Consider the following 23528-nt stretch of genomic DNA (forward strand, 5'->3'; position numbering starts at 1 on the left):
ATGCATTTGTATATATTTTTTAATGTAGCACTTTTATATATTTCAAATATTGTTCATCACTTTTCTATATTTATGGGGTTTTAAAATTTTTTTAATTTTCATAAAATTGAATTAAATAGTTTTAAAAGATTTCAGGGTGGGGGGTTGTCATTTATAGAAAAGCCTTCCAAATGCCAAGGTTATAAAACCATCTCCTGTATTTCTCTGGTATTATTTTAGTTCAATATTTTAATATTCAGATCTTTGACTCGTCTGGATTTATTGGGGGGTCCTAGGGGTCACTCTTTATGCTTTCTTTCAGAAAAGCTAACCAATTGTCTCTTAACAATTTATTGACTAAAGCATCTTTTTTTAAAATTCCTTTTTATTGATTTTAGAGAGAGATGAAGTGAGAGGGAGAGAGATATAGAAACATCAATGAGAGAGAACATCCACTGGCCACCTCCTGCATGCCCCCCACTGGGGATCAGGCAACAAGCTGGGCATGTGCCCTGACTGGGAATCAAATCGGTGACCTATTGGTGCATGGGTCGACGCTCAACCACTGAGCCACACCGGCCAGACTGAATAAAGCATCTTTTAAACATTGATTTGAAATACCACTTTTACACTAAAATCCAATATATACATTTGAGTCTTTTTCACAACTTTCTATTCTTTCTGTTCATATACCAGTACCATAATTTAATTAATGTAGCTTTATTATAGTATATTCATATTAATATGTGGTCAGCAAATCCTTTCTAAATCTATCTATCTATCTATCTTTTAAAATTAGAATTTTCCAAGCTATATTTACTTGATCACTTTTCTATATGAATTGTAGTCAATTTGTTTAGTTAAAAAAATTTTGTTAGTATTTTAGCTTAGATGTATAGATTATTTTAGGGAGAAATGTCAGCTTTATAACATCAAGTTTTCCTATCTAAGAATATGATATGCCTCAAGATTTGTCCAAGTCTTCTTTATGTTCCTTTTTCTTTTTAATTTTTTTTTTATCCTCACTCGAGGACATCTTTCCATTTTTTTGTTCAAATAGAGCAGGAGGGAGAGAGAGGAAGAGAGAGAGAGAGAAACGTCGACGTGAAAGGGACACATCGAGCGGCTGCCTCCCGCATGACCCAACCAGGGCCGGAAACAAACTGCAACTGAGGTACATGCCCTTAGCGGGAATCGAACCCAGGTCTCTCTAGATCATGGGCTGACGTTCTAACCACTGAGCAAACTGACCAGGGCTTCTTTATGTTCTTTAATACTATTTTAATTTTTATGCACATATTGCAAATTTTTGTTAATTTCTTTCCTATTTCATCATTTATCACTACAATGAATGGACATTTTCTTCTATTACATCTTCTAACTGGTTGCTGTTTTTCTCTTGTTCTTGGAATCTCATTTTCTTATCTCCAGATCTAATCCTCTATGAAAATTGTTTGCTCCCATAATCCATCAAAATCTGAAGCTCTGAGCTCACCAATAGCTACTACTCAAAAGACACTACAAGCGTCATTCTGATCATAAAAGTAACATGTACCTCTTATTTATTTTAGATATTTAGAATACAAATTCAAGCTACAGAACACTTTCTTCAAGACCACCAATGGTTTCAGTGACTTGTGTGTTTCCATAATAATACAATTTTTAATTATGTCTAAATTTATCATACTATACTATGAAATGTAAAAACTACCTGAATCTAGTCAGCTTTGATGTGATATGGCACCTATTTACAGAGTTTTGGGGATACTAAGAGCAGTGAACTCTCCTTACAGTGACCCCCATTGAGTAATGCCTGCCTTTATATAATCCTTTTCAGTGCAGAAGAAACTATTACTTGCTTCTTAGTCAACAAAATATGGCAAAGTTAGTAGGACAATCACTCTCTTGGTTAGGTTATATTATATGGCAAAAGCAATGGTACAGTCACTCTTGTGATTATGTTACATGATATTAGACTCTGTCTTTCAGGCTGGCCGGAGAGGTTCTCCTGCCGGCCTTGAGGAGGCATGTGCCATGTTGTAAGAGGGCCATGTGTCAATGGGAGGCCTCTAGGAGCTGAGAGTTGCCCTGGCTAATTGCCTGCAAGAAAATGAGGGCCTCAGTCCATAACCTCACAAACTGAATTCTGCCAATGATCACAGAAAGAAATCCAGCCCAGCTAGTACTTTGATTGAAGTCTTATGAAACCATGAGCGAAAAACCTAGCTAAACTGTACCTGAACTCCTGATTCCAGGAAACTGAGATAATGCATGTGTGTTGTTTTCAGCTCTAAATGTGTGGTAATTTGTTACAGCAGCAATAGAAAACTAATACACTGTGACAAATCTTGTCCCTGTAGTTACAGCTACAAACTGTAACTATCTCTTATAGTTTAGTAAATTTATGGTAGAGGTTAATCCTGGTGAAATAATCAGCATAAAAGAGTTTTGTTCCCTCTCTAAATTTACAGTGTTGTGAGTAGAGATACTCCAAAGCTCAAAACTTTGACATGACTCTTTCATACCACATACTTCAAAACCTAAGCTAAATATTTTTTTATCACCATTCAGAATTTGTCTAAACTGAAATCTTTTGTAAGTACAAGAGTCTATTTGAAAAATGAAAGTATTATATTAATTTATGGGAAAATAGTCTTATTTTAGAATAATTGAAATGCTACATTCATCTCTGTGTCTGCTTCTTCAGTTACTCTAGGGTATGAATTTCAATGTTTTTGTTTTGTTTTGTTTTGTTTTTTGGTTTTTGTTTTGTTATCATCAGAGACCAAACCACAAGAACCACCCATAGTTACAGCTATAATAACATTTCCATGGCAAAACCAATTTTCTAGAATTTCACATAATACCGCTACATGAACATTTACAATCCAGCATCTGGGTTCAAACTTGACTTTAAATGTCTCAAATCTTAAAGCAAACTATTCCATCTCTTTTATTAAGAACATTAAAATGTTGGCTTACAAAATCATATGTTCACTGACCAAACCCTTTTAATGCTTGCAGTCCTGGAATTCAAAACTATCATTTTCATTAAAAGTTATTTTCTTTCTCTTCCTCCTGCATATTGTAAAAGGCTATAAAATTAGTGTCTGACGTGCTATTTGTATGTAAATACTGACGTATTATTCACACTCAGTCACTCAAAGAAAAAGATTATATTCAGTCACATTTTAAAGAGAGAGATCCTGTGAACGGACAACAGTTTTCAGAAGAGGGTAGAGATTTATACCACAAAGATTTAAGGAGCTTGCCCTCAGCAGGATCCAAGAAAAGAATAGACCACAAATGACAGAGGCCAGGCTTAATCTGTAGAGTCCTCCACAAATAAATTGTATCCATCATCCAGTTTGAAGTTTTCATGCCCTACACTGTTATTCCCAAACCTTCTGGAAAGCTAATACACAGAGCCTTACATTAGCAGTCCTGTCGTGAATTATTAAATACAATAAAATATATATGCTTGCGATGAGGCAGTGAGTAGAAAGGGAACTTCACCAAATCATCTTGCCTTAGACCAGTATAGAATAATAAAGCCAACATTTATATGACATACTACGTGCAAAACACTTTATATAAATAGTAAGTCAAATAAACTGCTTTAAGTTGGCTTCTCCGGAACCAGACACCGAGGCAAGGACTTGTGTGGAGGTGATTTAATACCAGTGTTTTCAGGAGAAGGGGGAGTGGCGAAGCAGGACCATAAATGAAGGAGGACAAGCAAAGGTGTGAGCTGTGTCAGAGGGAGGGTAACTCAATTCCACAGAGCTCTGGTGTAAAACACATCTCAGAATTATGGATCACCCGGGGTGTCTGATGGCTGGGGCAAGGGAGACGGAGTATTTGTTCTCAACAAGGGTTAGTCATTGGTTAAAGGCTGGGGGTGGGGAGAGCAGGGAGGGGGGCATAAATTCTTGAGTGTAGACAAAGCAGGTTCTGGCAGCCAAGGGCAGATGACAATGAAGACACGGTGCTGGCTTGGGAGCGACAGATCATCTGGACCACGCACGCACAAGAATGGACAAGAAATCTGAGAGCACTGGATAACTCACTACATGACCCTCACAACCACCCATGAGGTGGCTTAGATTTATATCCATTTTACAAGGGAGGAGACAAACACAGAAAGATTCATTGAGATGCCCAAGATCTGACAAAGGGTGAGTGTCCACCCAGGATCTGAATCCAGACCATTTGGCCCCAGAGTCCGCACTCACACTTACACATTATGTTATTAAGTCAAGTCCTGGAGCAGAAATTGCAGAGGACTAAGGCAGATCCGAGCCATGATTAGGAACTCAACAATTATAAAGAACAGGCTAGAACCAGGAATGACCAAGATGCCACCCAAATACACTAATGCAAAGTGATCCCTGCTTCGAGAGGGGGGATAATGCGAACTTTCTGTTACATGGTTGGGACCTATCCAGGCGTCAGACATTGGGTGACATGTAACAGTCTCTTTCACTCCAAGGTTACAAAGGAGAGAAATTCTTGCAGGGAGGAAAGTAGCTGTAGGGAGAGGCTGGAACAAAAGAAAAATATCCTTCCCCTTCCCCTTCCCTCCCTAATTCCTACTTCCTCCTTCTCTTCTACACAGAGAGAGAGACAGAGAGAGGGAGAGAGAGGGAGGGAGGGAGGGAGGGAGGGAGGGAGGGTGGGAGGGAGGGAGGGAGGGAGATGTGAAAGCTTCTTTCAGTTTCTGATATTTACTGAGAATGAGCATAGAAAACCGCAGACATTAAACTCAACACACCATAGCAAGGAACTAAATTAGAGAATTTCCTATAGCTAAACTTGCCTAATCAAAATAGCTTGGGTAACAAAGAGCTTCTTAATTAATTTTAAAAGCTAGTTGCTTCACTACATAATTTGAGACTTCCTAGGAAGGTTTGTGATACATCAAATATCTCTTGTCAATCAAATTACCACTACATCTACCATGAGATCTCCCCTCATTTAAATATTACAGATTTCCAAATAGTCTCCCGTAAGTTTCAGCAACAGGACAGGCTAAGCTGTGCAGACTCCCCTCACATTAGTAACATAACAAAATGCTGAATAACCCCCAAATTAGTGTCCATAGCTAGGTAATCATAAATAAAAAGGCAAGTCTCAAGCGCCAGAAATAAAGCAGAAACTTGAGATAAAGAATGAGATGCAACTGAAGAAGTCTGTGTCCCGAGTCTGGAAGGTGGGGCCAGGAGAAAGAACACAGAAAACCAAGTCCTGGAACAGGCTTTCTCAAAACAGGAAACTTAAGAGGGAAAATGTGACTTCACCCAGGTGGAGAAAAAATCCTCCCTTGAATAATTAAAACCCCAAGACTGAACCATGCTTTGATACATTTCTGAATTTTAGAAAATGTACATATAGTAATTGGCATAAGCATACTCAAATAGAGAAATCGAACCTACTGAGCACCAGAAAGAAATCACATGTCCATGGGAACTGAAGATATGGCACAGATTACATTAAAAATCCCAGAGGAAAAGGGATGGAGTGGCCAATGAAGGCATACTCGATTATCAGTAAGAAAAGATAAAATGAACTTAGATCTGTATCTCACACCATATCCAAAACCACTCCAGAGAGATCAAAAACACAAATGTAAGAATCAAACTTTTCAAGGAACATAAGAGTATTTTTATGACACTTGGTTAGAGAAGAATCTATTAAAACGTGGCATAAAAAGCACAAACCAAAAAGAAGGGACAGGAAGCTGGAGTGGTACCTTGCCCACTGTGAAAATATTTGCTGCGCCCTGGCTGGTTTGGCTCAGCGGTTAGAGCGTCGGCCTGCGGTCCTGAGAGACCCCGGTTCGGTTCCCACTAAGGGCATGTACCTGGGTTGCAGTTTGTCCCCGGCCCTGGTCGGTCGTGCAGGTGGCAGCCACTCGATGTGTCCCTTCACATCGATGTTTCTATCTCTCTCTCTGTTCCTCTCTCTCCCTCCCACTCTACCTGAACAAAAAATGGAAAAATGTCCTCGGGTGAGGATAAAAAAAAAAAAGAAAATATTTGCTGCCCCTCGTACTGGGTTCACCTGCGGGAGGTTATATACCCTCACCCCGTCCCTTGCTTTGGCCATTGAAATGTGGGGATAAAGTAATGTGCTGGCCACTTGCAAACAGAAGCTTTAAGAGCCTCCCTTTCTCTCTGACACAAGACCAGCATGTCCCAAATAGGAGCTGCATCTTCTGCTATGACTACGGTCCCTGGAGTGAAGAGAAGTGCATCAGCCTGTCAACACATGTGAATGCGAGCAGGTAATAAACTTGTGTTGGAGTAAACCCGGAGATTTGGGAATTCTGTCACTAGGGCATGATTCACCTTAAGCTGACTGAAAATTAAAACAAGAAGATATACCCGCGTATGCCTAACGATATGGCAAAATTTTTAATCTGATAATATAAAATATAAGAAAGTGGAGCAAAAGAAATTGTCATCAACTACTGGGGGAGAGGGTAAATATGAATTGGAGCAACTTCACCAGAGAAGATCTGACCATGTCTATTAAACTGGTTGAGACACTTTGAGAAAAAAAATTGATAACATCTAGTAAAGGTCCAAAAAATTCACGGCTAGGTATATACCTTAGAGAAACTATTACACGTACACAAATTCAAAGGTACACAAAAAGACCTTACTGTTTGTAATAGGAAAAAAATTAAAAACACAAGTGTCTAACTTTCATAGAGTTGGAGATAGATATATACAGACACACTATGTGACATCTATACAGGGGTGGGAAGAAGGAGGCTTACAGTTGTTCACATGGAGCAAAATGAATAATAAATAATACAAGAATAAACTCTTTTGCATACTCATAACTGTAAACCTACTTTTGCCCACCCTGCATTGCTATATGCATATATACTGAATGATAGCACTCAGTAAATTTAAAATACACCAAGCAATACTGTGCGTGTATGTGTGTGTGTGTGTGTGTGTGGTGGTGGTGGTGGTGGTGGTTGTGGGTGATACATAAGCAGCAAAGTCTAAAAACATGTCAGAGAGAGATATATACCTCAGTATAGCAGATAACTTTGGAGAGAAAGATAAAGAAATGAAATAGGTTCACTGTATCTGTAGTATATATTTCTTTAAAAAATGTTTTGAAGCAAATATAACAAAAAATGTTGACACTCATGCATCAGTGGTGAACAGGAACAACGTTGAGATTTACTTGAGCCCTGCGATCCTGGAATAGAACCATCGCTCCCTGTGTAAACTAGAAAAGACTCATGTCCCCTTGTTTACCTTAGATATGGCCAGATACAGAATCCCATTCCTATTCTTTGCCTCCAAATCCCCACTCTTTGCCTCATAAATGATTAGCTGAACTGCTTATCCCCAGGGATCGAAACAAAATGCTTGTTAAGTGTGCCTTACTTCCCTCTGACCCCCGGGTCCCTGAACTCTGGCCAGCAGACAAACGGCTCCTTTACAGGGATTTCTGAAAATACTGATCTCAGGGTAGACTGTTCTTGGCTCTATGATTTGATCTTGCTACCTTTTCAACCCACTCCCCACACCGTTCTTTCGCCTTGTTACAGTAGTCCCTTCTAGGAAAGAAAATCCCTTTTTGCCTAACTCTTGAGATGTTTGCACATCCTACAGTCAAAACGTTCTCCTTATTGCAATAGCTCCTTTCCCCATGTTGCAACCATCTTCTCAAATAAAATCTCTCTTTACTAAGTCTAGATTTTTGTTGTTGTTTGACAATCCAGGTACATGTACTTTTTTGCATTTTGAATATTTCATAAAACAAAATAGAATTTGAAGAGTCCCCTATTAAATTGACAAAAAATAGTTGGTTAAAAGTTGAAACAATAGTTTTTCAAAATGGCTCAGTGGTTGAGCATCGACCCATGGACTGGAGGTCACTTGTTCAATTCCTGGTCAGGTCACATGCCCAGGTTGTGGGCTAGATCCCCAGAGGGGGGCATGCAGGAGGTGGCCAATCGATGTTCTCTCTCTTTGATGTTTCCAACTCTCTCTTCCTCCTCCTTCCTCTCTCTAAAGTCAATAAGAAAAAAAAATTTTTTTTAAACTGTCAACTGAACTCAGGTCACACAAACTTTCTAGCAGAGGTAGGATAGAATTCCTGATTGACCAGGTTAGTCGGGGGACTGCAATGACATATAACCGAAGGAACTGAGATTGGTAAATATGGGAAAGAAAAAAATCGAACGGGCAGAACAGCTGCCTTCAGCTATATGAAGGGTTGTGGTAATATATGTGGGAAATGGAATAGGGAGCTTCTATATGTTGCCATTAGGTAGAATTGTGATCAATAAATGGACAGGTCAGGAAGACTTCAGCACAATCTAATAGAGTTGTCCCAAGGTGGAATGGGCTACCTTAAGAGTCATAAGTCCCTTATCAGTGCCAGTGCCTAGACATGATCTGTATGAACCCCTAGAATGAGAATATTGGACAAGTTGCTAGACTAGGTAATCACACGGCTCCTGGATTCTGTGACACACCCCCCCCCCCATAACACAGAGAGCACCTCACTGAACTTTATTTTAAGAACCAGGAATCACTTGTTGCCAAGATTTTCCAGTTGCCCATAATTTCCAATTTCATTAAACATAAGTAGAAAAAAGAGGATAATAAATACATCCCATTGGGATATGTATGCTTTAAGATTTTTTAAGAGAGGGAAGAACAAAATCAAAGCAAGGCAAAGAAGTCATTCTTTCACCAGAGGGTGGACATAGAAAGAAAAAAAGAGAATTTGAACTCCCAGACACCAAGTGTAGCTTTTGCTTGTCTTTAATGGTACTGCGTCCATTTTAATGCTTTTATGAGACTAAAAATATTGTAAAAACGGTAAATTCTCCAACAAGGAAGTATTTGATGGCTAGATGTTGACTAGGGCAATGAGAGGCTTCTTCTAAAAGCCATAACAGGAAACTCTGAATGGATACATCAATCAAGCCAACATAATCTAGACCATACAAGGCTCTGGAACAGAAATAGAAATTGATAGCTGATTTAAGATTTAAGCATCTCCTTTAGACAAAGGAAAAAAAAAACTGCTTTGCAGATTTGTCAATTACCTTCATATTCTAGCCTCCATGACCATGAAAGCCCCACATGGGGTATAATTATATTTCACAGAAGCTGTTCATGGTTTAAATCTACCCTTAATATAGAGCAGCCAACAGAGGAAATTATATTTAATAAGACATCTGGCTTCTAAATGAAGATGCATCCCATTTTTAATCTAAAATAATTTAAATTTGATTTGCAATTGAAACATAAAGTTGATGTCATTTGGAGTTTCCTGTCCCAAAGAACTATGTTTACAAAGAAAGTACCAAATATTTTCGTGGTGCAAGATTATGCTTTTATCTAAAATATTAAAAGTCCAAATAGATATTTTGATGTTACCATCTTCCAAGAGAGTACAACTTCTTTTCATTCATGAGATTATGTTTGTTTTACTAAAATGAATAACAACGGGTTTTGTTTTATCCTATGTATTTTAATATTTATCTATTCATTCATTCACTTTATCCATTCATTTTCTCCAAAGTTAATGTTTCTACTTACACCTCCTTGTGTTAAGTAAAATGTTTTCATCTGCTCCCATTTCATCTCCCTGACTTTTCTGCCCCTTTCCTCTGATTCTACATCTAACTCCATCTTTATCCTCTTTGCAATGAAAATGATTCCTAACGGCCTGGTGCCAGGGAAAAATTTAAATGCGAGCAGAAGGAATTACCTTGCCTTCAGAGGGTCTTCCTACAAGAAGAGACTTAAACTTATCATAGAATATAGTTAAAAGGGAAAAAAGAATAAAAGAATGCCAAAATAAACCAAAACAAAAGTCAGGCCACTCAAAATCTACAAGTTAAGATTAGTGGCTATCGCCCTGGCCGGTTTGGCTCAGCGGTTAGAGCATCGACCTGCGGTCCCGAGAGACCCGGGTTCGGTTCCCGCTAAGGGCACGTACCGGTTGCAATTTGTCCCCGGCCCTGGTTGGTCGTGCGGGTGGCAGCCACTCGATGTGTCCCTTTCACATCGATGTTTCTCTCTCTTTCTCTCTCCCTCTCCCTCCCGCTCTACCTGAACAACAACAACAAAAAAATGTCCTCGGGTGAGGATAAAAAAAAAAAAAAAAAAAGATTAGTGGCTATCACAGTAACCAAAACAAAGCCAGTTATAAGTTCTGTTCTAACTAAATGATTTATTAACATTTTATTACTAATTACTAATTAAAATATGTAGTACTTGTAGTACAATTGCAATAAAAATATGATGCTAGGGAGGAATTATCATTAAGAAAAGATTTTCATTTCATAAGTGTTCCACAGATTTACTCTTACAAAATAAGAGATCCGTGAAAATTGAATCTAGTGGAAATCTACACCAATGTTATCTCTTTTCAAAAGAATTGGCCTCTTGTGTCTTCTTTTAATTATACATAGTTTTCCTGGGTTTATTTAAAAAGTAGAAATACATTTACAATTTAAAATAAACTTGGTTAGACCTGGCCGGTTTGGCTCAGCGGTTAGAGCGTCGGCCTGTGGTCCTGCGAGACCCGGGTTCGGTGTCCGCTAAGGGCACATACCTCGGTTGCAGTTTGTCCCCGGCCCTGGTTGGTAGTGCGGGTGGCAGCCACTCGATGTGTCCCTTTCACGTCGATGTCTCTCTCTTCTCTCTCTCTTCCTCTCTCTCCCTCCCATTCTATCTGAAGAAAAAATGGAAAAATGTCCTCGGGTGAAGATAAATAAATAAATAAATAATAAAATAAAATAAATTTGGTTATATGGAGGAAAAAAGGTTGTTTCCTCAAAATACATCACATTTTACCACATTATTTCCATTATCAAGAATGCTATAATACAGATGTCGAGGGGATCACGTGGAGTAGGTGTGCTTGTGAGCATGCTGAAATGCAGCTGGCCTCATCACAATCCTAACAGATGCTTCCTCCTGCAGCAGAAACTCTTACACCGTCACTACAATGCAGCTGCTGAATTTTTACTTTTTTGTTTAACAAAGATGAACCCAGGTGATTACTGGGTAACTTTCCAGTATTAATCAAAAGGGTAATTGTATAAACTGAAAGTATAAATAAAATGTGTGGAATTTAGAATAATTTCACAATTTTGTCTTTAAATAAAGTCATTTATTTATTTATTTATTTTCCTTATTTTATTTTAGAAAGGAAGGGAGAAGGAGAAAGATAGAAACATCGATGAGAGAGAACATCGGTTGGCCGCCTCCTGCATGCCCCCACTGGGGAATTGTCCCACTACCTGGGCATGTGTCCTGACGGGGAATCAGACCAGTGACCTTTTGGTGCATGGGTTGATGCTCAACCAGTGAGCCACACCAGCTGGGCTAGAGTCATTTACTTTTTGGTTGCTAGATGGGAGTGGAGTTGGGAAGGGCTGGATGAAAAAGGTAAAGAGATTGAGAAATACCAAAAGGCAGTTGCAAAATAGTTGTGGGAATGTGAAGTACAGCATAGGAAATAGAGTCGATAATATTGTAATAACTAGGTATGGTGCCAGGTGGGTACTAGACTTACAGGGGGGGAATCACTTCCTAAGTTATACAAATGTCCAACCACTATGCTACACCTGAAACTAATATATTGAATGTCAACTGTAATTGAAAAAATAAAACTCTTAAATGTCCATTATGGGCTGTGTGTGAATTTCTCTGGGATATATTGCCAGGATTGTGATTGCTGGATCATAGGGTACACAAATACTTTGATGAAATTCTGCCAGACTGTTCTCCATAATGGTTGGCGGGGGAGACTTTAGGGGTTTTGCTGCAATATTGAGAAAATTACATAGGAACATTTATCAGAAATAAACCAATTGTCATAATAAACTTATTATATGTATCAAATTGAGTTACAGCACAGGAGTCTAAAATGTATCATATACCAAATTCTGATTTCAGCTGTTCTTAGTCTTTAAACTGATGAGCATTCCAAGTTAAAGAGGTTTCCTTTTTAGAAAAATAGAATTCTGAGGAGTACACAAACTTGTATTGATAATAGTTCACTTTAGTTCATTTAAATACCTTTTTTCAGTAGGCTAATATTGTCTTCTACAAATTTATTTTCCCACAGTGTTTTTAAACCGGTAAAAACAATTCTAAATGGTATTTATGGATCCTGTTAGGAGAGTACTTATGGCTTAACAGGTTTATTTAATTATAGATTTGTGAGCATCTGAGGGGAGTGGTTTGGCATTTTGCTTAAACAAGGAGGAAAAAATTACAGACTGCAGAGAAAATATAATGTTGCAGACTGGAAACATGGTGAAATTCATAAGAGTGAAAAACATTATACAGAAATTTTCTGGCATTTTTCATAGGAAATAATGTCATTTCTGATTACTTATGTTTGGCAATAAAAATGTTTCTTTAGAAGTTCTGTCTTAGGACCAGTGAAAGCTTTGAAGTCTTTAAAATTTTTGCTTTGAAGTAGTGATCATGAAATATGTTGAAACTGCCCAGTCAGTGTGGCTCAGTTGGCTGAGCATTGTCCTGTGCATGAAAAGTTTGTGGGCTCGATTCCCATTCAGGGCACATACCTGGGTTTTGGCTTCAATCCTAGTTGGGGTATTGCGGAAGGCAACTAATCAATATTCTCTCTCACACTGATGTTTCTCTCTCACACTCTCTCTTGCTCTTCCTTCCTCTCTAAACATGTCTTTGAGTGAGGATTAAATATATGTTAAAATCAAAAGTGTTGCCCTGGCCCGTTTGGCTCAGTAGTTAGAGCATCGGCCCACGGACCAATGAATCACAGGTTTGATTCCTGTCAAGGGCATGTACCTCGGTTGCAATTTGTCCCTGGCCCAGGATGGGGTTGTGCACAAGGCAGCCACTCAATGTGTCCCTTTCACGTCAATGTTTCTCTCTCTCTCTCTCTCTCTCTCTCTCTCTCTCTCTGTCTCCTTCTTCTTCTTCTTCCTCCTCCTCCTCCTCCTCCTCCTCCTTCTCTTCCTCTTCTTCCTCTTCTTCTTCTTCCTCCTCTTCTTCTTCTTCTTCTTCTTCTTCTTCTTCTTCTTCTTCTTCTTCTTCTTCTTCTTCTTCTTCTTCTTCTTCTTCTTCTTCTTCTTCTCTCTCCCTCTCACTCTATCTGAACAAAAAGGAAAAATGTCCCTGGGTGAGGATAAATAGAAAGTGTTGTATTTTTATTTGGAGGGGGTCAAACCCAGCCCGAGTTAATGAATATCATGTATCAACCTTAGATGTTACCTTAAAGTAGCAGGATTGAATTTTTCAAAAGAGGAAATAACTGAACTACTATGAAGATTTTCTTAATTGTGAGATGCCATTCAAACTAGGATGCATATGTAGAGATTTATACATATCACCAGTTTCTCAAACGACTCATTGGCAGAAAGTATGATCAGGTTTATATAGCTGAGTCTTAAAACTGAAAAGAGATAAGGAAATATTCTCTTCCTTCCTCCACCCCAGCCTAGTTTTTTCTGCTCCTTCACACCCATGACCCAAACACAGCCAAGACTCCCAAGTCCAGCAGGTTTATCAACTCATTTCCATGTCTGTCTCCCAATTACAAATCCTCATTAGAGAACATCTAAACTGGTTGGTTCTTATGTCTATCATCCCCTGCCCTACGAGCTGAGGTTGGGGAGGAACAGGGACTTGTAATATCTATGACTGTGGTAACCCATCCTCTGTTTGGAAATGGGATATTCCAGACAAGTGAGGTGATTTGAAATGATCTGCTATCTTTTGATTAATAATTTGTCCCTACATAGGTTTCTAGGCATGTGCTTTGTTATTCATACATGGGATCATGTGGTACATATTATTTCACAATTTTGCTTTTTTTTTGTAACTGTACAGTGTGTCTTGCATATATTTCCATCAGGAATTCCATCTCATTCATTTTTTAATGCTCCTGGCATATCATAGACAATTGGTTATTATTTGTTAGAAATGAATAAGGTAAAATAACTGGTAGGAGATCAACTGAGGCATGTTAAAAATTTTAAGAGTTTATTTGAGCAAAAATTGATTCAACTGAGGTAGCACCAAACAGGAAGGAGCTAGGAATGTTCTGCAGACAAGAGCCAGGGGAGAGGCATACAGAGAAAGGATAGAAGCAAAGAAAGGAAATTATTTGACTGACTACAGCTTAAAGCCTAGTTAGTCATTTGTGATTGGTTGTCCTTAGCATTTTGGTTTTGTAACCTTGAGGCATTTACAGGCTTCAGTTTTGGTTTACTTACATAAGGCCCAAAACATTAGAGTCACTGCTGCAGTGTGATGTTCTCGTGTTTAAGTTAACCTACTTTTGGCTATTTTTCTGGCTAATATGGAAAGTTCTAGAGATTGTTGGGAGGCAATCTCTGAAAGATTGAACAGTGTTAAAATAGCCTGTATATCCAATAATTTAGATGTCCCAAGGCTGAGTACATAATGTTGGAATTAATATAGAGCTTAAAAAAAAAAAAAATTAACTTACCTATTATATAACCAAATGAAATATTTAAATTGGAGTTATTAACAAAGACTGCAGTTGTCCTCCAAAAACATAGATATGTTCAAACATTATTCAGCAACTTCCACACTCTGTTGTCTCTGGCAGAGTACACACAGAATATTTTCTTGCACAGAATACCAAACTGGTCCCTAAAAATATTTATTTTCTTCCTTCATCATCAGCCTTGACCACCTCACCCCACTGCACCCCAACTTGTTCACAAAGGTAGAAAATGTGCTCAAGGCCAATTATTGACTAGTACAGCACCTGACACAAGGGGTGCCCAAAGAAGCCTGCCCCTGATCAGACAAGAAATGAAGAGACAAATAGATGAGTGAACACATTTTGACAGTTCTTCAGGAATCTTTGTAAATACACCTTTGGAAACAAAGGTGACAAGATCAATAGCCGTGGGCATCATAATCCATTCACCATGATTTTTGCCAGTATTTAATTTTTCAGGCAGCTTTGAAGCAAAAGAATTTGACTATGAAGCAAAAGATTCCAAAATGGCAGCAGAGTGAGTGGAAGTGACAAAGACCATCTCCCAGGACAAAACTGGAATTACAACTAAAATAAAGACAAATAGTTGGGGAAAGCAACAGAAAAGCAGCTGGAGAGGACACATATAAGCAAAGACAGGAGAAAAGGACACTGAATCAAGCCTGGTAGGTCTGCTGAGGTGCGAGCGGTCGGGCTGGGAGCCCACAAACAGCAGTTGTTTTAGCTGTGAGCAGCTCCCTTGGGGTTAAAATTCCAAGCCAGGTCCACAGCACAGAGGGCTAGGACAGAGCACTAAATTAGCTACAGCCACTCACCTTAGTCTCTGGGAGAGGGAGGGCAGACTGGATTAGAACTGTGTGGGGAGACTAGGGATTTGGAAGGCGCTGAGAGTTTTTGCTAAGTCATGCCATCACAGGACAGGAACCATCTTGCTCGGAGAGCCCCTTCCCAAAGACCTGGAAGAAGTGGCAGCCCCACCCTCGGAGATTTAACCCCACCCAACTGGGCCAAAAAAATGCAAATTGAGACTCATTAACAACCAGCATCCACCCCACCCTCTGGAAATCCTCTTACTCTGAACACCTGAGGGAGTTTTTCATTCAGTTGAGGGCTACAACCCAAGGCTCATCAAGTAACTGTGTCTAATAGCCTCCAGGCAAAAAGCCAAAGGATAACTGAACTTCCCTGGGTTTGAAAATCTACCCAGGAAAGTAAGACTTGACAATGGTGTTGAAGATGGGTCCTCCCACACTCATCCAAACCCAGTAGAGGAAGCCACAAACAGCAGAACACCAACACCCACAGGAAAATTTTGGCAGGCTCCAAAACCCACTGAGATAGCCAAAATGGTGAAACAAAGAAACAAATCCCAAATGAAAGAACAAGAGGATTCTACTGAAGATGAGATCAATAAAATGCAGTTAAGCAAGTTGTCAGGGGTACAGTTCAAAGCCATGATCTTGAGGAAGTTCAACAGCATGATAAGGAGCTCAACACTGTGAGTAAAGATATAGAAATATTGAAAACCAAGTGGAAATGAAGAATGACATAGCAGAATAAAGAACACAATGGAAAAATTAACCATCAGAGTAGAGGAAGCTGAGAACCAGATCAGTGAATTAGAAGACAGGGTAGAAAAAAAATCAACCAATCAGAGAACCAAAAAGAAAAACAATTAAAAAACGGGGAGAGAGCTTAAGAGAACTGTGGGACAACTGAAAACGTAACAACATTCACATCATAGAAGTTCCAGAAGAAGAAAAAAAGGAGCAAGGGTCAAAGAATATACTTGAAAACATAGTGACATAAAACTTCCCTAACTGGGTGGAGAAAAAAGGCATTCAAATTCAAGAAGCACAGAGAGCCCCAAGTAAGAAAAACCCAAACAGGCCCATACCAAGACACATAATAATTAAAATGCCAAAAATTAAAGACAAAAAGAGAATCCTAAAAGGAGCAAGAGATAAGCAACAGGTTACCTACAAAGGAACCCCCATTAGGCTATCAGCTGACTTCTCAACAGAAACACTACAGGCCAGAAGAGAATGGCATGAAGTAAACAAGGTCATGAAAAACAAGGATCTGAATCCAAGACTACTCTATCCAGCAAGGCTATCATCCAAAATAGAGGGTGAAATAAAGAGTTTTCCAGATCAAAAAAGGCTAAGGGAATACATTAGCACCAAACCAGCATTGCAAGAAATGTTATAAGGACTGCTGTAATTAGCAGAAGAAATAAAAAGAAAAATAGAACCACACTAAACAAAAATGGCAATAAATAAGTACATATCAATAATAACCTGAGCCCTGGCTACTTTGGCTCAGCAGTTGTGTGTCGGCATGCGGACCAGAGAGTCCCAGGTTCAGTTCCCAATAAGGGCATGTGCCACAAAAAATAATAATAATAATAATAATATTAAATAATAATAATAACCTGAAATGTAAATGAATTGAGTGCTCCAATCAAAAGACAAAGAGTAGATGACTGGATAAGAAAGCATGACTCATATATATGTTGTTTACAAGAGACCCACCTCACAACAAAAGACTCACGTAGGTTGAAAGTGAAGGGATGGGAAAAAATCTACCAAGCAAACAGAAAGGGAAAAAAAGCTGGGGTAGCAATACTCATTTCTGATAAAATAGATTTCAAAACAAAGGCCATAACTAGAGACAAAGAAGGCCACTACATAACATTAAAAGGATCTATCCAATAGGAAGATATAACCTTGGTAAACATATATGCACCCAATATAGGAACACCAAAATATATTAAAAATCTTCTGGAAGACTTCAAAGGAGAAATCAACAGCAATACAATCATAATAGGGGACTTCAACACCACACTGGCATCACTGCATAGACCCTCTAGACAAAAAATTAACAAAGAATCAGAGACTCTCAATGATGCACTAGATTTAACAGATATCTACAGAGAATTACACCCCAAAACTGCAGAATTCACATTCTTCTCGAGTGCACATGGGACATTCTCAAAGATAGACAACATTTAGGACCAAATTAAGTCTCTACAAGTTCCAGAAGATTGAAATCATGTCAAGCATCTGCTGAGATCACAATGGCATGAAACTAGAAATCAATTGCAACAGAAACATGCAAAGACATTTGAACATATGTAAGCTAAATAGCATGTATTAAACAATGAATGGGTTACAAGGAGATCAAGGAAGAAAGGTAAAAATTCCTGGAAACCAATGAAAATGAACACTCAACAACACAAAATCTATGTGACGCAGCAAAAGCAGTCCTGAGAGAGAAGTTCATAGCACTACAAGCCTACCTCAAGAAACAAGAAAAATTTCTAATTGACTATCTAACCTCACAACTTAAATAACTAGAAAGCAAGCAAAAAGAAAACTCCAGAGCAAGTAGAAGAAAAAAAACATAGTAAAGATCAGAGCAGAAATCAATGACATAGAGACCGAAAAAAAATAATTTAAAACATCAGTGAAACAAAGAGCTGGTTCTTTGAAAAGATAAAACAAGATTGATGGACCCTTAGCTAGACTCACCAAGAAACAAAGAGAGAGAACCCAAGTACACAAAATCAGAAACGAAAGAGGAGAAGTAACAACTGACACCACAGAAATACAAAGGATCATTAACAAATACTATGAGTAATTAAACAGCAACAAATTGGACAATCTAAGCAAAATGAACAAATTCCTAGGAACACATAGTCTCCCAAAACTGAACTGGAAAGGTTAGAAAATTGAACATACCAATAACAACTAAGGAAACTGAAGATGTAATCAAGACTCTCCCAGCAAACAAAAGCCCAGGCCCAGATGGCTTCACTGGGGAGTTTTAACAAACATTCAGAGACCTAACACTCATTCTCCTCAAACTATTCCAAAAAGTTCAAGAAGAAGGAAGACTTCTGAACTTGTTTTATGAGACCAGCATAATTCTAATTCCAAAACCAGAGAAAGACACTACAAAGAAAGAAAACTACAGACCAATATCCCTGATGAACATAGATGCCAAAATTCTTAACAAAATATTAGCAAATCGGATCCAGCAATATATTAAAAAATTATTCACCATGACCAAGTGGGATTTACCCCAGGGATGCAAGACTTGTACAATATTCACAAATCAATAAATGTGATACACCACATAAACAAAATATAAGATAAATACAATAGGATCATATCAATAGATGCTGAAAAAGCATTTGACAAAGTTCAGCACCCTTTTCTCATAAAAATGCTCAGCAATGTGAGAATAGAGGGATTATATCTCAATATAATAAAGGCTATATATTAAAAACCCACAGCCAACATCATACTCAGTGGGCAAAAACTACAAGCATTTCCCTTAAGAAGAGAAACAAGATAAGGACACCCACTTTTACCACTCTTATTTAACATAGTACTGAAAGTTTTAGTTACAGCAAACAAACATAAAGAAAAAATAAAAGGGATACAAATTGGAAAGGAGGAAGTGAAACTGTCGTTATTCACAGATGACATGATATTGTACATAGAAAACTAAGGGCTCCATCAAAAATCTATGAGATTTAATAAACAAATTTGGCAAGGTAGCAGGATACAAAATTAACATCAAGAAATCGACAGCATTCTTATACACCAATAATGAACTCACAGAAAGAGAAACTAAAAAAAAATCCCATTTATCATTAGGGCAAAAAAGTTAACATACCTAGTAATAAACTTAACCAAAGAAGTAAAGGCCCCTTCACAAAAAACTACAGGTCATTGAAGAAAGAAATAGAGGAAGACATAAAAAAGTGGAAGCACATACCTCGTTTAGGGTTTGGAAGAACTACCATCATTAAAATGTCCATACTACCCAAAGCAATCTATAGAGTCAATGCAATACCCATCAAAATACCAACAATATATTTCACAGAACTAGAACAAATACTTCAAAAGTTCATATGGAACCAAAAAAGTCCCCAAATAGCCACAGCAATCTTGAAAAAGAAGGACAAAGTAGGTCAGGTCACAATATCGGATACTGGGTTATACTACAAAGCCACTGTAATCAAAACAGCCTGGTACTGGCACAAAAACAGGCATATAGATCAATGGAACAGAACAGAAAACTCAGAAATTGACCCAAGACATTATGATCAATTAATACTTGACAAAAGTGACAAGAGCATACAATGGAGTAAAGACAGCCTCTTTAATAAATGATGTTGGGAAAATTGGACAGCTAGATGCAAAAAAATGAAACTAGACCATCAACTTACACCATACACAAGAATAAACTCAAAATTGATAAAAGACTTAAATGTGACTCATGAACCATAAAAATCCTAGAAGAAAATATAGGCAACAAAATTTCAGACATTATACGCAGCAGAATTTTCACTGATACATCACCTAAGGCAACAGAAACACAGGAAAAAATGAACACATGGGACTACATCAAACTAAAAAGCTTCTGCACAGCAAAAGAATCAACCATCAAAATGGAAAGGCAACCCACTATATGGGAGAGCATAAGATAAGGGGTTAATTTCCAAAAGATATAGAGTGCTCATACAACTCAACAAAAGGAAGACAAAGAACCCACTTAAAAAATGGGCAGAGGACCTAAATAGACACCTCTCCAAAAAAGACATACAAATGGCCAAGAGACTTACGAAGAAATGCTCAACGTCACCAATCATCAGAGAGATGCAAATTAAAACAACTATGAGGTATCACCTCACACCTGCCAGAATGGCTGCCATCAACAAATTATCAAACAAGTGCTGGCGAGGGTGTGGAGAAAAGGGGACTCTAATACACTGCTGGTGGGAATGCAGACTGGTGCAGCCACTATGGAAAACAGTATGACGTTTCCTCAAAAAACTAAAAATTGATCTGCCGTTTGACCCAGTGATCCCACTTGTAGGAATATACCCTAAGAAGCCTGAAACACCAATCAGAAAGAATATATGTACCCCTATGTTCATAGCAGCACTATTTACAATTGCTAAGATCTGGAAACAGCCCAAGTGTCCATCTGTAGATGAATGGATAAAAAAGCTGTGGTACATATACGCTATGCAGCTATAAGAAAGAAAGACCTCTTATCCTTTGAAATGACATGGAGGGACCTCGAGAGTATTATGCTATGTGAAATAAACCAATCAGAGAAAGACAAATACCACATGATCCCACTTATTTGTGTAATATAATTAGCAAGGTGGGCTGATGAACGAAATAGACCCAGAGACATAGAAAGGAGTATCGTTCAGACTGGCAAACCTCAGAAGAGGGAGGCGAGGGGGATGGATGAGATGAACCAAAGAACTTACATGCACGTATGCATAACCAATGGACATAGACAACAATGCTGGGGGAGGGGGGAGGCGGGGAGGGGGAAAAGGGTGTCGGGGGGGGGGAGAAACATCTGTAACAAAATAAATTAATACAAATTAAAAAAAGTAAAAGAATTTTACTATGAAAGTTTTGGGGGGGGGGATAAAAACCACTACCACTATCATTCCCACTTCTACCATTGTGTTTCTACGACTTGCAGCCACCATTCCTCTTGCTTACCCCCTAATGGGTCTCCTTTAAAAACATCTGGCATTGTTCTCAACCCTTCCTTGAGTGTGGAGCCTGGCAGGGACACAGTGCTCTGCTCAGAAAGTCTCTGCCCAGGGGCCAGTTAAGTGGCCGAGCAAGCACTTGGTCCATTCTAATGGAAAGAGGGACTTAAAGGCCAGTTTGTACTGCTGGAAACAGGTGCCAATGAACGTGATCGTCTTACAATTTTAAGAAAGCAAGAAATTCAAATAAGCCCCGTGGAGCCATCTGTTCCAAAACCACCCATCTGACGAGCAAAGCAATAAGTACTTTCTGTTCAACTCTAGACTGAGTCTCCACGTTCTCGCCACTTAGAGCGATTTCCCTTTGCTCCTTTAAAGTTAAGTGGAAGTAAATCGTGCAGTTTCAGTCGTTCAGAATGAAAAACCACAGGAAAGAAAAGCAGGCATAAACGAGAAGTGGAAAATGTTGCTGTTTATTAGAAATCAACCTTTTCCCAACATTTAGAATTTATTTCACAGTACAATTAAGTATAATATAACAAGGAGAGGATTCATTGTAAGTAGTTTAATGCTGGCCTTGTTTATTCACAGAAACTCTTACTAGCTTAGTAAGCTATAAAACAGAGGTTTTGTTTGCTGAACGGTACGCTCCCGCCTAGTTTGTAGGGATACTGGTCCGATGGACGTTGTTTTTACAGCTCTTAGGTTCGCCCTGTGCCTGACACAGCGGTAGGTGGTTTGTGAACTGGGAGTTGAAGTGGTGTGCTACCCACAGCTCTGTGCTGCTGGGTTTTATTTCAAACAATGGTCAGCCCAGCAACATCAATCCTACTTGTAGAATGAAATGCTACATGAAGTCAACATCCCAAATACACCACCTTCTTTTTCTTTGCTCTTCGTGCCCCCATTTCTAGGGCCATGATGTGAGAGGGGAGGAGAAAAGGGGAGTGGGAGAGACAAAGAGAGAGGAAGCCCCTGCCCTCCTGAGAGACCAGGTTTGTTCCAACAATGACAGCCCCTGCTGACTGACTTGCCTCTTCCAATAAGCACCGCTGTGACAAAACGGTATGACGCACCTGTAAATTAGAAATGCCTAACTCGGCCAACTCTGGGACTAACTAGTAGCAGGCTTGTTAACTCCTCGCCATTAAATTCGCTCATCGTGCCCGAATGTGTTGTTGACACCTTATGCGGGGGCCGAGAGAAAGGCTCAGTGCACCGGCACTCTTGCTTATGTCTGGGATAACAGCCCAGTGAAAAATGAAAGTGAGAAAAATTACTTGCCACCCAAGATAGATTTGAATGTATTCCATTTCTTGCTCACCTGATATTTTTTCACATATTTTTGTGGCAGGCATGACACGTTCAGCTTTCCAAAGAACCGATTCTGGGATTTAAACAGTGCAAGAAAGAATCTGAGCTGTTAGAGCAGGGGTTAGAATGTGCAAAGCCCTGCGGCAGTTCACTTTCTCCCACTAAGCTGTCAAAACATTTAAATGGAGTCTCGTCGTGCTCCCTCCTCCACCCCCTCCCCAGCGGGGCTCCAGTGCTGAATCTTTGTGGGCAGAAGACAGTCTGATCAACACACTGTACCTTCTGAAAGGATCTCCAACGCATTGTGCGGTGTGTCGTGTTTATTTCTGTATGTCATTTTAGCATAACCCACATACAATTCTTTTTAGTTTGACTTAATGGAAATGCCTAGATTTTTAGGTCAGTTAACAATTTAACAAAAGACATTACATTTGGTTAGCAAGTGTGCTTAAAAAAAATCCAAATAGCCCTGGCCGGTTTGGCTCAGCGGTTGGAGCGTCGGCCTGCGGTCCTGAGAGACCCGGGTTCGGTTCCCGCTAAGGGCACGTACCTCGGTTGCAGTTTGTCCCCGGCCCTGGTTGGTCGTGCGGGTGGCAGCCACTCGATGTGTCCCTTCACATCGATGTTTCTCTCTCTCTCTCTCTCCTGCTCTATCTGAACAAAAAAAAAAAACGGGTGAGGATAAAAAAAAAAAAAAAAATCCAAATAACTGGAGACTTTCACTGTGTCTGGACAGTTAGGAAAATAAGCAGTTTGCAGAGTCACTGTGTAATTACTTCAACTGATAAGTGAGAATATAGAATAAACTGTAACAGAGAGACTTCACTAAACACATTGCTGGAATTCTGAAACGTGGACAAGGGAACAAAGTGTAACGCAGAGTGCTGAGCCTCACATGTCACCCTAATATTATAAGTAATTAAATAAGTACTATTAAAATAGGGTCTAGAACATTAAAGTGGTATATTATACAAGAATTATTAAAATGTCTAAAAATAGCTATTACTGTCTGCCAAGAAGCAGGCTCAGCACCTCTGATGATTGCACTTAGTCGTCACACATCGGGCTTTCATGGTGTGTCTCACTGTGAAAGTCTAGGAATGCGAAACAAAGGACACCTGCTTTGCCCCTCAGAGAGCCCACGGTCCGGTGAGGAAAAACGACGATTGGGAAATGG

This window comes from Molossus molossus, unplaced genomic scaffold, assembly GCF_014108415.1.
Source record: "Molossus molossus isolate mMolMol1 unplaced genomic scaffold, mMolMol1.p scaffold_m16_p_1, whole genome shotgun sequence".
NCBI lineage: Eukaryota > Metazoa > Chordata > Mammalia > Chiroptera > Molossidae > Molossus > Molossus molossus.